General features: G+C 40.6%; 2 long non-coding RNA genes across 2 annotated transcripts; one reads left to right on the forward strand and one right to left on the reverse strand.

Annotated features, from left to right (window-relative positions):
• Positions 1-2,499: 2,499 nt before the first annotated feature.
• On the reverse strand, positions 2,500-3,584 carry LOC143520702 (uncharacterized). The gene is made up of 2 exons (XR_013132571.1): positions 3,508-3,584; positions 2,500-3,327 (listed from the first exon to the last, which is right to left on the reverse strand). It is a non-coding gene; the product is annotated as an uncharacterized LOC143520702 (long non-coding RNA).
• A 3,613-nt stretch (positions 3,585-7,197) lies between these two features.
• On the forward strand, positions 7,198-8,891 carry LOC143520735 (uncharacterized). The gene is made up of 4 exons (XR_013132574.1): positions 7,198-7,648; positions 7,752-8,131; positions 8,387-8,690; positions 8,766-8,891. It is a non-coding gene; the product is annotated as an uncharacterized LOC143520735 (long non-coding RNA).
• Positions 8,892-12,803: the final 3,912 nt, after the last annotated feature.

A 12,803-nucleotide genomic window follows, 5' to 3' on the forward strand; every position in this document is an offset into this window, starting at 1 on the left:
ATGAGATATTCTCATCAACCCCCTTTATCTGTTCCGTAGTACACTGATTAGTGTTTTTTGAATGCTTTAGTACAAGTTTAATAGTGCTAGTGTAAGAGTAGTTAATGGGGATTGACAAACCAGAGCCGAGGCCAACTATATGGCCCTAAACGAAGCGTCTCTCTCTCTAGCTATAGATATGTTCATAACCCCCGTCCATATGGTCGCAGACCAGATTGGACTAATGTAATGGTCTTCTAACTGGATGCTCTAAGCAATCCATAAAGAAACTACAACTTGTACAGAATGCTGCAGCGAGAGTCCAAACTAAGGCTAGAAAATTCGATCATTTTATTCCTACATATTAGGTGCCCCCTTCGTCTGTGTCGTTTTTGCAAATTTCCCCGCTGAAGGATTAATAAAGGAGTATCTTATCTCTTATCTTACTCTCTCTGCGTTACACTGGCTTCCGATTAAATATTGAATTGAATTAAAAATACTTTTGTTGACCTATAAGGCTTGCGCCACAATATCTGAGTGAACTCATTGCATACTATCACCCATCTCACCTTTTGCGCGAGGATTTCTCTTAGTTCCAAAAATTTGTAAGACTACAGCCAGAGACAGAGCTTTCTCCTTAGAAGCCCCACAGTTATGGAATAGCTCCGATCGGAGATTCTGACACAGTCCCAATCTTTAAATCTAGACTTAAGACTCACCTATTTAATCAAGCCTTCAGTTAACATTCTACTTGTGAAGGTGTGGGGCTCCGGGGCATAATTTGCATAATATATTTTTGAAGCTGTAAAGCAGCGGTGTCAACCATATGGACCGCCAGGGGGTTCAGTCCAGTCCGCGGAATAAACCTGCATTATTAAAGAAGAATAAACTCCATTTTATTAAAAATCTGCAGTTCCTATATTGTCTGCTAGGGGCGTGTTTTAGTCAATTCTATCGCTTTACCTACTTTTTCTGTTGACCCTGGCATCCTCTTAAGTGAAAAGTCTTTATTAGAACTACAAATGAACAAATGAATGAGTTGGTTGTTAAGCAATAAGAGTAAGGAAAGTTGTGCCCTCCTTGAATAGCGTTTTGTGCAGCCGTTCGACTAATTAAAATAGAACATTCTCAATAAGCATCTGGCTTCAAGTGTTTGTGTTACAGTGGCAGGTCTTCACAACCTCATATGAAACGATGTTCCTCCTTCACCAGGTCTTCATCCCCTTCTATAACCACTGCTTCTTGTGCACCATGTTAGTGTGTAGTTGGTTCATCACTTCTCAGTTATGCGTCTGGATCTGGAGGAGCCGTTGGAACGTGACCTAATTGTTGCTTCTAGTTTTGACAGGTGTCTTCTCTCATGAGTGGAATGCATTGGGGGATTCTGCCACGGTGAATAAATCCAGTCTAACCAGGAAACTGAATTAGTAGGAGTTTGGCAGGTAGCATCTAAATTAGACCGCACTTACCTCAGGATCAGTTGAATGGGATGTCCTATGCAAATCGAGGCTTGAAAGGAAGCTTCTTCTTCTTTTGGCTGTCTTCCGATTGAGTGGTGATGAGAGGTGTTCCTCAGGGCTTTTCTCCAACCTGCCTAACAGCTAATGATTTGTTTGTGTGTGTGTCTGTATAGGAACTTGTACTAATACTTCTCTGTCTGCCCCTGATGGCAAACTGCAAAAAGTTCAAAATGTTTTTTGAAATTTCAAAAAGTTCAAAATGCCACAGCCAGAGTTCTGACTAGAAAAGCTATCCTAGTAGTATTATCTATGTATTTATCAAATGATAGGTCGGAGTCGAGTGTGAGGCCTAGGTTTTTGGCTACTGTGCCAGGTGTAATGGGGTAGTCTGCGAGATTAAGCATTAGATCTGGAATTTTCTGTCTTGCGGCCTTAGGGCCCAGGAGGAGAATTCTGTTTTGTCCTCATTTAGTTGGAGGAAGTTTAGAGACATCCAGCATTTAATATCTCTTACACAGGCCTGAATTTTTCCTAAACTGAGTTTGTCATCAGGTTTGGCTGATATGTAAAGTTGAGTGTCATCTGCATAGCAGTGAAAATTGACACCATGTTTGTTTATAACTGTGCCCAATGGTAGCATATATAATATAAATAATATTGGTCCTAAAATGGAGCCTTGCGGGACCCCATATTTCACTTTTGTACATTTGGATGGAATATTATTGAGCTCTACAAACTGATTAAGCGATTAGTTAAGTAAGAGTAAAACCATGAAAGGGCTGTGCCTGAGACTCCAACCCAGCATTCTAACCGTTTTAGCAAGATCCTATGATCTATTGTGTCGAAAGCTGCACTAAGATCAAGAAGCACTAACAGAGATACATAGCTTTGATCTGAGGCAAGGAGGAGGTAATTTGTTACTTTGACTAATGCTGTTTCAGTACTGTGATGGTGCCTAAATCCAGATTGGAACTTTTCAAATATGTGATTCCTATGCAGATATAGACATAATTGCTGGGCAACAGCTTTAAAACAGATTAAAAGAGAAACAACAAAGCAGTTTCAGTGTTTGAATTCAAAATGCTTTATATTTCTATTGTTTTGAATTCCTTATTTGTGTGTCATCAGTCAATACATGTTTCAATAATTGTCACGTACAGTGTCACACCTCACAGAGCCCTCATTAACATTTCAAAACAGTTTAGCATAATGAATGATATATTGTTTTCTTTCATAATGAACCATTATCAAATCACTTGTCTTTGTCTGTCCAAAGCTCCCAAAGCCCCAGGAAGAACAACAGTAAGAATCAGAACATTCAACAGGGCAGTTTTGTTGATTATGTAACACCTGTGATAGTTTTAATGTAAGTGACCCCATGTGAGACCCATTGATGACCTGCACAACTCTGCCATTAAGACTAGTAATGCGCATCCGTCTGAAAGAACATGAAACCCAAGCGGTCAATGTCTGACCCTGATCTCCCTCTGACTCCCACACATGTTCCAGAACCAACATCAATTGGACATTCTTTTGCGAGCGAATTTGACAAACAACATGCATAAAACTCTCGGGAGCGGTTGGTCTTGAACTTGATGGCGCCCAGACGTGTTCCATCTGCATTTGCCCACAGCGAGAGGGAAGCAAAATTCTCTCCATCTTCAAACGTAAATTCTTTAACGACTCCAGCAGGATCTCCAAATAGCATGCTCTGGCCATTAGAAAGCCCCACCTTCATGGCTTTGATCTTCACATCTCCTTCCCACACCTCCAACTTTTTCAGGGTGCCTGTACAGGCAGTACCATCAAAGGCAAACTCACTGCCTTTCTCCCCACCAACAGTTTGAATGTTGACCAGGCGTGACATTGTTTTGCTCTTAATACCAACCTGAAAAACACATAGACAATAACAGGATATGTCATTTGGCCTCAGCACACATTATCTATGAATACATGACAATAGAAAGATTAGTACAATTGGCAATAATCACTGGTTAATGAATAAACAAATCCACTATGAGTTTTAAATGACATGCACCACTCCAATCAGAACAGTAGACATACTTACAGGAAAGTTGTGAATAGAGGCTGGAAAAAAGTCTTGTGTGTTGAGGCAGCTGCACACTGTATGGTCTTTTAAACAGCAGATAGAGTGGGCGGGGTCTGGAAAAGTGGGCGGGGCCTGATGTTATCTGAGGCTTCTGGAGAAATGGGCTTGGTGAGTAGGAAATGTTCAGTCATGACTAACACAGTTAATATCAGGAAAGTCAGACAAAATGCAAGATCAAACTCACAGACTTGACTCCTTGAATTAAATCAATTACTTTAGAGTGCTTCAGTAATTCTATGGTCAGAGTCAGTGAAAATTAACACAGATTTGGGAAAATATGCTGACTGTTTATTTCTTCACTTTGTTGTTTCACTTAACAAGCTAGGCTTAACTATTTATGTAATTTTAAAGCACAGAGACAAATATAACAACCCAGATGTGGATATGTGAATAGACTATAATATTCTATTCAGACTACACTATTAGATATGCTATTAGATTCAAATGTGAATAAACTATACTATTCTAGTCAGACTGTACTATTCACATGTGAATAGAACATATCATCATCAAGTCAAGTCAAATTTATTTATATAGCGTTTTACAACACATGTTGTCATAAAGCAGCTTTACAATTGTATGGTTCCAGATCCCTAATGATCAAGCCAGAGGCGACATTGGCAAAGTGGAATGCAATGAGGGATACTGCAGCAGTGAAGAAATCCAGTCTAACCAGGAAACTGAATCAGTAGGAATTTGGCAGGTAGCATCTACATTAGACAGCACCTATATCTCAGGATCAGTGGAATGGGATGTCCTATACAAATCAATGCATGAAAGGAAGCTTCTTCTTATTCCGGCTGTCTCCACAAATAGGAGCACGTCCTCGTTTCACAATCTGACAGTTAACACAGTGTTGAAATCGGCGTCGTCTATGGCTCTTCCGATTCGCTGGTGATGAGAGCTGTTCCCCAGAGCTTTTCCTCAACCTGTCTAACAGCTAATGGTTTGTGTGTGTGTCTGTGTGTGTGTGTGTGTGTATGTGTGTGTGTGTACGAATTATGTACGAATGCTTCTCTGTCTGACCCTGATGGTATATGTTGGCTGCAGAGTTAATGATACTGGTGAAGCGGGTTTGGACCAGATTGGACTAATGTAATGGTCTTCTAACTGGATGCTCTAAACAATCCATAAAGACACTACAACTTGTACAGAATGCTGCAGCGAGAGTCCAAACTAAGGCTAGAAAATTCGATCATATTAAACCTACATATGAATCCAGGTCCCCCCTTCATCTGTGTCGTTTTTGCAAATTTCCCCACTGAAGGATTAATAAAGGATTATCTTATCTCTTATCTTACTCTCTCTGTGTTACACTGGCTTCCAATTAAATCTTGAATTGAATTAAAAATACTTTTTTTGACCTCTAAGGCGGTAAATAGTCTTGCCCCACAATATCTGAGTGAACTCATTGCATACTATCACCCATCTCGCCTTTTGCGCGAGGATTTCTCTTAGTTCCAAAAATTTGTAAGACTACAGCCAGAGACAGAGCTTTCTCCTTAAAAGCCCCACAGTTATGGAATAGCTCCGATCGGAGATTCTGACACAGTCCCAATCTTTAAATCTAGACTTAAGACTCACCTATTTAATCAAGCCTTCAGTTAAAACCCTCCTATCGTGTTGTGGGTCAATTTGACCCTTTTCAAAGTTTGAAGATGTAGGAAAACTATTTAAAATAATTTTTTCAGTATGAAACTTCTTCTGCTTGGGTTAATTAGTGTAATCAACAAATTATATGAAAATAATTCATGTCAGTGATTTGCAACCACCCCCTGCATGTTTATATCACATAGATACTGTTCTGGTAAATTTGACCCTTTTTAAAATTTTTGAACCTTTTTTTTAATTTTTTATTTTTTTTATTTGTGTGTGTGTGTGTGTGTGTACAATTGTGTGTGTGTTTGTGTGTGTGTTTGTGTGTGTTTGTGTGTGTGTTTGAGTGTGTGTGTGTGTTTGAGTGTGTTTTTGTGTGTGTGTGTGTGTGTGTATGAGAGTGTGTGTTTGTGTATGTGTTTGTGTGTGTGTTTGTGTGTATGTGTATGTATATATGTGTGTGTGTGTGTATATGAGAGTGTGTGTGTGTTTGTGTGTATGTGTGTTTGTGTTTGTGTGTGTTTGTGTGTGTGTTTGAGTGTGTGTGTGTGTGTGTGTGTGTGTTTGAGTGTGTGTTTGAGTGTCTGTTTGAGTGTGTGTTTGAGTGTGTGTTTGTGTGTGTGTTTGTGTGTGTGTGTGTATGAGAGTGTGTGTTTGTGTATGTGTTTGTGTGTGTGTTTGTGTGTATGTATATGTGTGTGTGTGTGTATGTATGTGTGTGTGTGTGTATGTGTGTATGAGAGTGTGTGTGTGTTTGTGTGTATGTGTGTTTGTGTGTGTTTGTGTGTATGTGTGTTTGTGTGTGTGTGTGTGCGTCTGTGTATGTGTGTGTGTGTGTATGAGAGTGTGTGTGTGTTTGTGTGTATGTGTGTTTGTGTGTTTGTTTGTGTGTGTGTGTGCGTCTGTGTATGTGTGTGTATGTGTGTCTGTGTATGTGTGTGTGTGTGTGTATGAGAGTGTGTTTGTGTGTGTGTGTGTGTGTGTGTATGTGTGTGTGTGTTTGTGTGTGTGTGTTTGTGTGTATGTGTGTTTTTGTGTGTGTATGTGTGTGTGTTTGTGTGTGAGTGTGTGTGTATAAGTGTATGAGAGTGTTGTGTGTGTTTGGTATCATAGTTTGAACATGGAAATTTTCCCAGTTTTATGAAAAACGATCCTAATTGAACCATTACCTGTTACAAGTAAGGAACACCATTGCACTAAATATTGATAGAATAATTAGTAATGTAGTTAGTAATTAAATATTCACATTGTTTGTTAGGATTTTTTTGGTTTCAGACATCTTTTGAACAATTAAACATGCACCAGGGTTAAAGTGACCCTAAACAGTACGGCTGTTTGACAAGGATGCACTGTAAAGGTGTGGGGCTCCAGGGCATAATTTGCATAATATATTTTTGAAGCTGTAAAGCAGCGGTGTCAACCATATGGACCGCCAGGGGGTTCAGTCCAGTCCGCAGATTAATCCTGAATTATTAAAGAAGAATAAACTCCATTTTATTAAAAATCTGAAGTTCCTATATTGTCTGCTAGGGGCGTGTTTTAGTCAATTCTATCGCTTTACCCACCTTTTCTGTTGACCCTGACACCCTCTTAAGTGAAATGTGTTTGTTAGAACTACAAATGAACAAATGAATGAGTTGGTTGTTAAGCAATAAGAGTAAGGAAAGTTGTGCCCTCCTTGAATAGCGTTTTGTGCAGCCGTTTGACTAATTAAAATAGAACATTCTCAATAAGCAACTGGCTTCAAGTGTTTGTGTTACAGTGGCAGGTATTCACAACCTCATATGAAATGGTGTTCCTCCTTCACCATGTCTTCATCCCCTTCTATAACCACTGCCGTGTTGTGCATCTTGTCCACCATGTCAGTGTTTAGTTGGTTCATCACTTCTCAGTTATGTGTCTGGATCTGGAGGAGCCGTTGGAACGTAACCTAATTGTTGTTTCTAGTTTTGACAGGTGTCTTCTATCATGAGTGGAATGCAATGGGGGATTCTGCCATGGTGAATAAATCCAGTCTAACCAGGAAACTGAATTAGTAGGTGTAGAGGCGCTTCGTTCCTTTCACAGATCCCTTGTACCACCTTTGCCTCTGGTTAGCAACATGTATTTGGAAAAACGCGAGTGAGATGAGATTATCTTTAAAGATTTACTTATAACAACAAAGACATTACACTGAACTCAACATGACTCGGTCAAAAAACTGTGTTGTTTCCAAACATCACTAACTGCCGTCTGTCAGTCTTAACTCACAAGCAGGAAACAGACGGAAGCTGAAAGTACAGAAATTTCTTCAAACTTATACATTACTAATTTCTGCCTTTTAGAAAATACAACAACTATGAATTCTTATTAAATTATCTTCACCATATTTTAACTAAATTTAACTAAATTATTTTTAACAATGCATTAACAATGCATTAACCCTTAACATTGGAGCTCCTGAGATTTCAAGGTTCTGAGGACATCACCCCTCCTTCTCCTGCCCAATTAGCAGCATGCAAAGGTATAGTAACTTCATATTTCTTTCCAGTGTTTCTGCTTGTGTTTGAATGATATTTAGTACGTGCAATTTACCTAGCGTCATTTGTTTACTTTTACTAATACAGCGTAGGATCACAAGTAGGCTGCAGAGTTTTCTGTGTTTGCTCGACATGGAGATGCTGCGAATCATCACAGACTGCACTGTCCATGAAGCCCGCAGAACAGACAGCAGCTGGAGTTTGTCGGTCAGCGAGTTCATGGCATTCGTAGCAATCCTATTTCTACGAGCAGTCCTCTGTCCAGTTCTTCTTTGTATTTGTTCTTTGCAGTGCGCCGTTGACATCTGGACATTGACATGGACCAGAAGGCGCGTGCATACACAGTGCGCGCAGGAACACGCCGGTGGCCCGTTGCAGTGTTTTATAACATACAAGTACACCTGTCGCAAGTGTAGGGCAGAGTGTCCCTGGCTGTGTGGCAACTGTGTACCTAAAACTACATGAAGGTACGTCAATAAGTATATATATATATATATATATATATATATATATATATATATATATATATATATATATATATATATATATATATATATGAATGAATGAATGTTTCAATTTATATAGCGCCTTATCTAAATACCCAAGGCGCTTTACAATTGTTAACACAGCTACGTTACAGAAAACCAATCACACACACATATATATACACACACACTATTATTTGAACATAACCAAAAATCTCTTCTCTTTCTGTTCCACAGTCGCACATCATGACACCGGGCATCACGGTCTGCCCCGCATCTCCTGCCATTTCATGTCTGTTTCCGTGTTAGTCCTCTGTTTATTTCTCGTGGTGGTTGCTGGTTATTTTTCTCATGGTTGCTGGAATTGGATTCCCGTTCTGTTATGACCCATGCCTGTGATATTTTCACAGAATCAATTTATACATGAATGAATTCGTTCTAAATATAACATGTACTTCTGTGCGTGCATACACAGTGCGCGCAGGAACACGCCGGTGGCCCGTTGACCTTGGCAGCGATGAACGATGAACCTGCCACAAATGTAAGAAAGAGGGTCCCTGGCTGGTACACATGAATGAATTCGTTCAAAATATAACATGTACTTTGTTCTTTGCAGTGCGCCGTTGACAGACATCATGAAGGTGCGTGCATACACAGTGCGCGCAGGAACACGCCGGTGGCCCGTTGCATGCGGCGAGTACACCCTGGCTGTGTACCAACTGTTGGCTACAACTACATGAAGGTACGTTGATAAGTAGGCCTACATACGTAACACCACATATGTTACGTATTTTTGTCTTCTGAAAGATTTTATTAAAAATGTAAGGTGTACTTTGAATTGTTCTCCACAGCATCAACGCGTGTGTTGCATGCGGCAAGTGCATCTGGCGAGTACACCCTCAACTTCAAGACACCCTCAACTTTCTTGACATTCCACTTCAAGAAACCCGGAATAGACATCCATGTTTGATCAAAATAAAGTTGTTTTACAGCACATGAATTTGTTCTTCCTGTCTTTTCCTCTCCTTTTCCAGTCTGCTGTTTAGATCACAACCAGTGATGGCTAAGTTACCTTGAGAAAGTAATCCGATTACTGATTACTGATTACTCCTTTTAAAAGTAACTTAGTTACGTTACATATTACTTGATTTTAAAAGTAACTACGTTAGATTACAAGTTACTTTAATAGTTACATTCAGCAGCAAAATAAATATTTCCAATACTCACTTTATTGGAAGTGCATTTTTAACAGTAACAATGTATTGAAGCAGGTTCGGTAACCGAGGCAGAAACTGCTTAATCCAAAAATCCCGAGGAGGGAAACTTTATTGATAACGCAACCCTGGCTCGCGCAGGCTCCGCCCCCCCAGTGTCACTTAAAGGGCAAGACTCGCCGTGAGGAGTAGGAGTCGCTACAGTATCTCCTGACATTACGTTTGTGTAGCTGCGCAATATTATTTGTAAATTTATTTGTAAACGTAATACAAGCGAACTGGGGTGGGTTTCCCGAAACGTTCGCAGCGCCAAGTACTTCGTAACCTCTTATGAAACGTACGAGGTTAAGAAGTACTTAGCGCTACGAATGTTTCGGGAAACCCACCCTTGTTCAGTCAGACAGCTTGTGAAACGAAATACCATTACAATTTCAAGCAATTTAAAGTAGGCTACGTTAGTCAAAATTCCAGCACTTTTCAAACGTGGAACACAAAGCAACATTAAAATTGGTCAGGTAAATGTTCCTTCCCCTGTTTTTGAGGGGTGTTTCTTTACACTACCACATATCGTTACGGGAGGACACTGCACAGAATGACTTGTAAAACATGCTCGCACTCTCACAGGGTCGCGCGCAGCGTGCGGAGTCGAGCGCTACGGTCAGACGCAAAAGTACAACTGAGCCAAGAAGAAAGCAAAAATATATATTTTACTAGGGAAAATATAAATAGTAACGCACAGTTATTTGGATAAGTAACTTTAATCTGATTACTGGACTGGAAATAGTAGCGCGTTATATTACTCGTTACCGAAAAAAGTGGTAAGATTAGAGTAACGCATTACTAAGTAACGCGTTACTGACATCACTGATCACAACATTTATATAATTGTAGGCTGACCTACGCTGTTGCGGAGCGAATTTTGAAATTGTTTTCTAAAGTATAATAATCTATTTACGTGCTAATCTTTACCTTTTGCATTCCTAGATACATTTTACAGGTTTTATTCCGGCCGCTGACCAACTTTCTGCCTTCACAAATCAGCTAGCGTAAGTTTATATATCGGCTAGACACGGTAAGTGTTTTGATTTATTCATGGCTGGTGTTGGTTTGTTCCCGTGTTCGGAGTGTGGCATGTTTAGTCTAGACCCTTTCGCCACTGATAGTAATAGTGATAGTATTTGTGAGAGGTGCAAACTAGTAAATTCTCTCGTGGCGAAAGTGGAAAGCTTAGAGCGACGCGTCCACTCATTATTGAGGGATAGAGAGACAGGGACAGGGTCTGTAGTAGGTGTGGACGCGCCAGGGAGAACTAGCGCCTCCGCGACTCCGGCGATAGAGCCCTCACAGCGGGGTGAATGGGTGACGTCTCGGCGGCGTAGTCGGAGAGCGAGGGCTGCAGCTACCGCTAACGCCAGCGCTAGCCCACCAGAGCACCACTCCCCGGTTCACGTGTCCAACAGGTTCGCCCCGCTCAGTGTTACACCCGCTGAGGAGACTCTGGTCATAGGAGACTCTATAGTCCGACACGTGAAAGTAGCTGTAGCTGTAGGGGCACCAGCGGTTACAGTCAGCTGTTTACCGGGAGCCAGAGCGCCGGACATTAGTGGCAACCTTAGATTGTTAGCTCATAGGAGGTTTTCTAGGATAGTGATTCATGTAGGGGCCAACGATATACGTCTGCGGCAGTCAGAAGTGACTAAGGCTAATGTTAAAGAGGTGGTTAAATTAGCCCAGACGATGTCCGATGCCGTAATCTGCTCTGGCCCCATCCCAATGCGGCGCGGTGATGAGCAGTATAGCAGGCTCACGTCGCTAAACCGCTGGATGTCCAAGTGGTGTTCAGAAAATCAAGTGGGCTTTATTAATAATTGGGAAGAGTTCGAGGGCAAGCCTGGTCTTTTAGGCAGGGACGGTGTCCACCCCACCCGGGATGGCGCTGCCCTGTTATCTTGCAGCATAGCCCATAGCCTGTTAGCTAGTCGGCAGAGTAGCACTAGGAGCTGCTGACTGTCCAGGGTCGCGACCAGGCCGCAGACTAACGGGCTAAACCTGTCTGCGAGCTGCTTAGAGGCGTCACCAAGTTCCCTTAGGATTGAGACTGTGTCTGTGCCCCGGGTTAAACTAAATCATAAGAAAATAGTCCGCCCGAAGTTTTTAACTAATATTCAGACTTCACATCAAATTATTACAACCTATATGACCGATCTGAAAATTGGATTAATCAATATTCGATCGCTCAACTCAAAAGCAGTTTTTGTAAATGAACTTATAACAGACCAGAAAATTGATATTCTTTGTCTAACTGAAACGTGGGTTCAATCTGGTGATTATTTAACTCTAAACGAAGCCACTCCTGTGGGATATAGTTATATACATAGACCTAGACTGTCAGGCAGAGGAGGTGGAATATGTATAATCTATCGTGATTGTTTAGAAATTCATCAGAAATACTTAGATATCTCAAACTCATTTGAGATGCAGTCTATTAATGTAATTAGTCCATCTGAAAATAAAAGTACATTCTCCCTAACTAATGTATACAGACCACCAGGGCCTTACTCAGATTTCTTAAACGATTTCACCGATTTTGCAGCAAATTTAGCAGTATGTAGTGACAAAATAATAATGGTAGGAGACTTTAACATACACTTTGATAATGCGGAGGATCCACTGACAAGGGCTTTTACTTCTATATTGAACTCTGTCGGCATTAAACAAAACGTAGTAGGACCTACACATTATCGAAATCATACCCTAGATCTAATATTAACACTGGGTATCGACGTAGATAATATAAACATACTCCCGCAAACCGTAGCAATCTCCGATCATTATTTAGTAAAATTCGATTTTCACCTTAACATAAATACCCGCCCATCTCCTCGGCAGTGTATAAAGCGCTCAATAAATTCATCAACAGCAACACAGTTTATTGAAACCCTCCCTGATTTAACTGCTCTAGCCCACTCGCCATCCGATCCAGGAGAGTTAGATAGCCTAACCGACTACTTAGAGAATACCTGCAGATCAGCTCTAGATATAGTAGCTCCACTAAAATATAAAAAAGCTAGATCCAAAAAGCTCGCCCCATGGTACACCGACCAAACTAGAAACTTAAAACAAATAGCACGTAAATTAGAGCGTAAATGGCGATCTACTAAGTTGGAAGTATTCCACTGTGCCTGGAAGGATAGCATTATTGACTACAAACGGGCACTCACTAAAGCACGCTCAGCATACTTAGCCTCACTGATAGAGAAAAATAAAAACAATCCTAGATTTCTTTTTAATACTATTTCTAAACTTACAAAAAATCAAGCAGGCACAGAACCTCAGATTCCAGTAAACCTCACTAGTAATGTATTTATAGATTTCTTTGATAATAAAATAGAGAATATTAGACAAAATATAAAACCCTTTATTAGCAATACAACTGGTAT

The sequence above is a fragment of the Brachyhypopomus gauderio genome, chromosome 1 (genome assembly GCF_052324685.1).
Source record: "Brachyhypopomus gauderio isolate BG-103 chromosome 1, BGAUD_0.2, whole genome shotgun sequence".
In the NCBI taxonomy this organism is placed as follows: domain Eukaryota; kingdom Metazoa; phylum Chordata; class Actinopteri; order Gymnotiformes; family Hypopomidae; genus Brachyhypopomus; species Brachyhypopomus gauderio.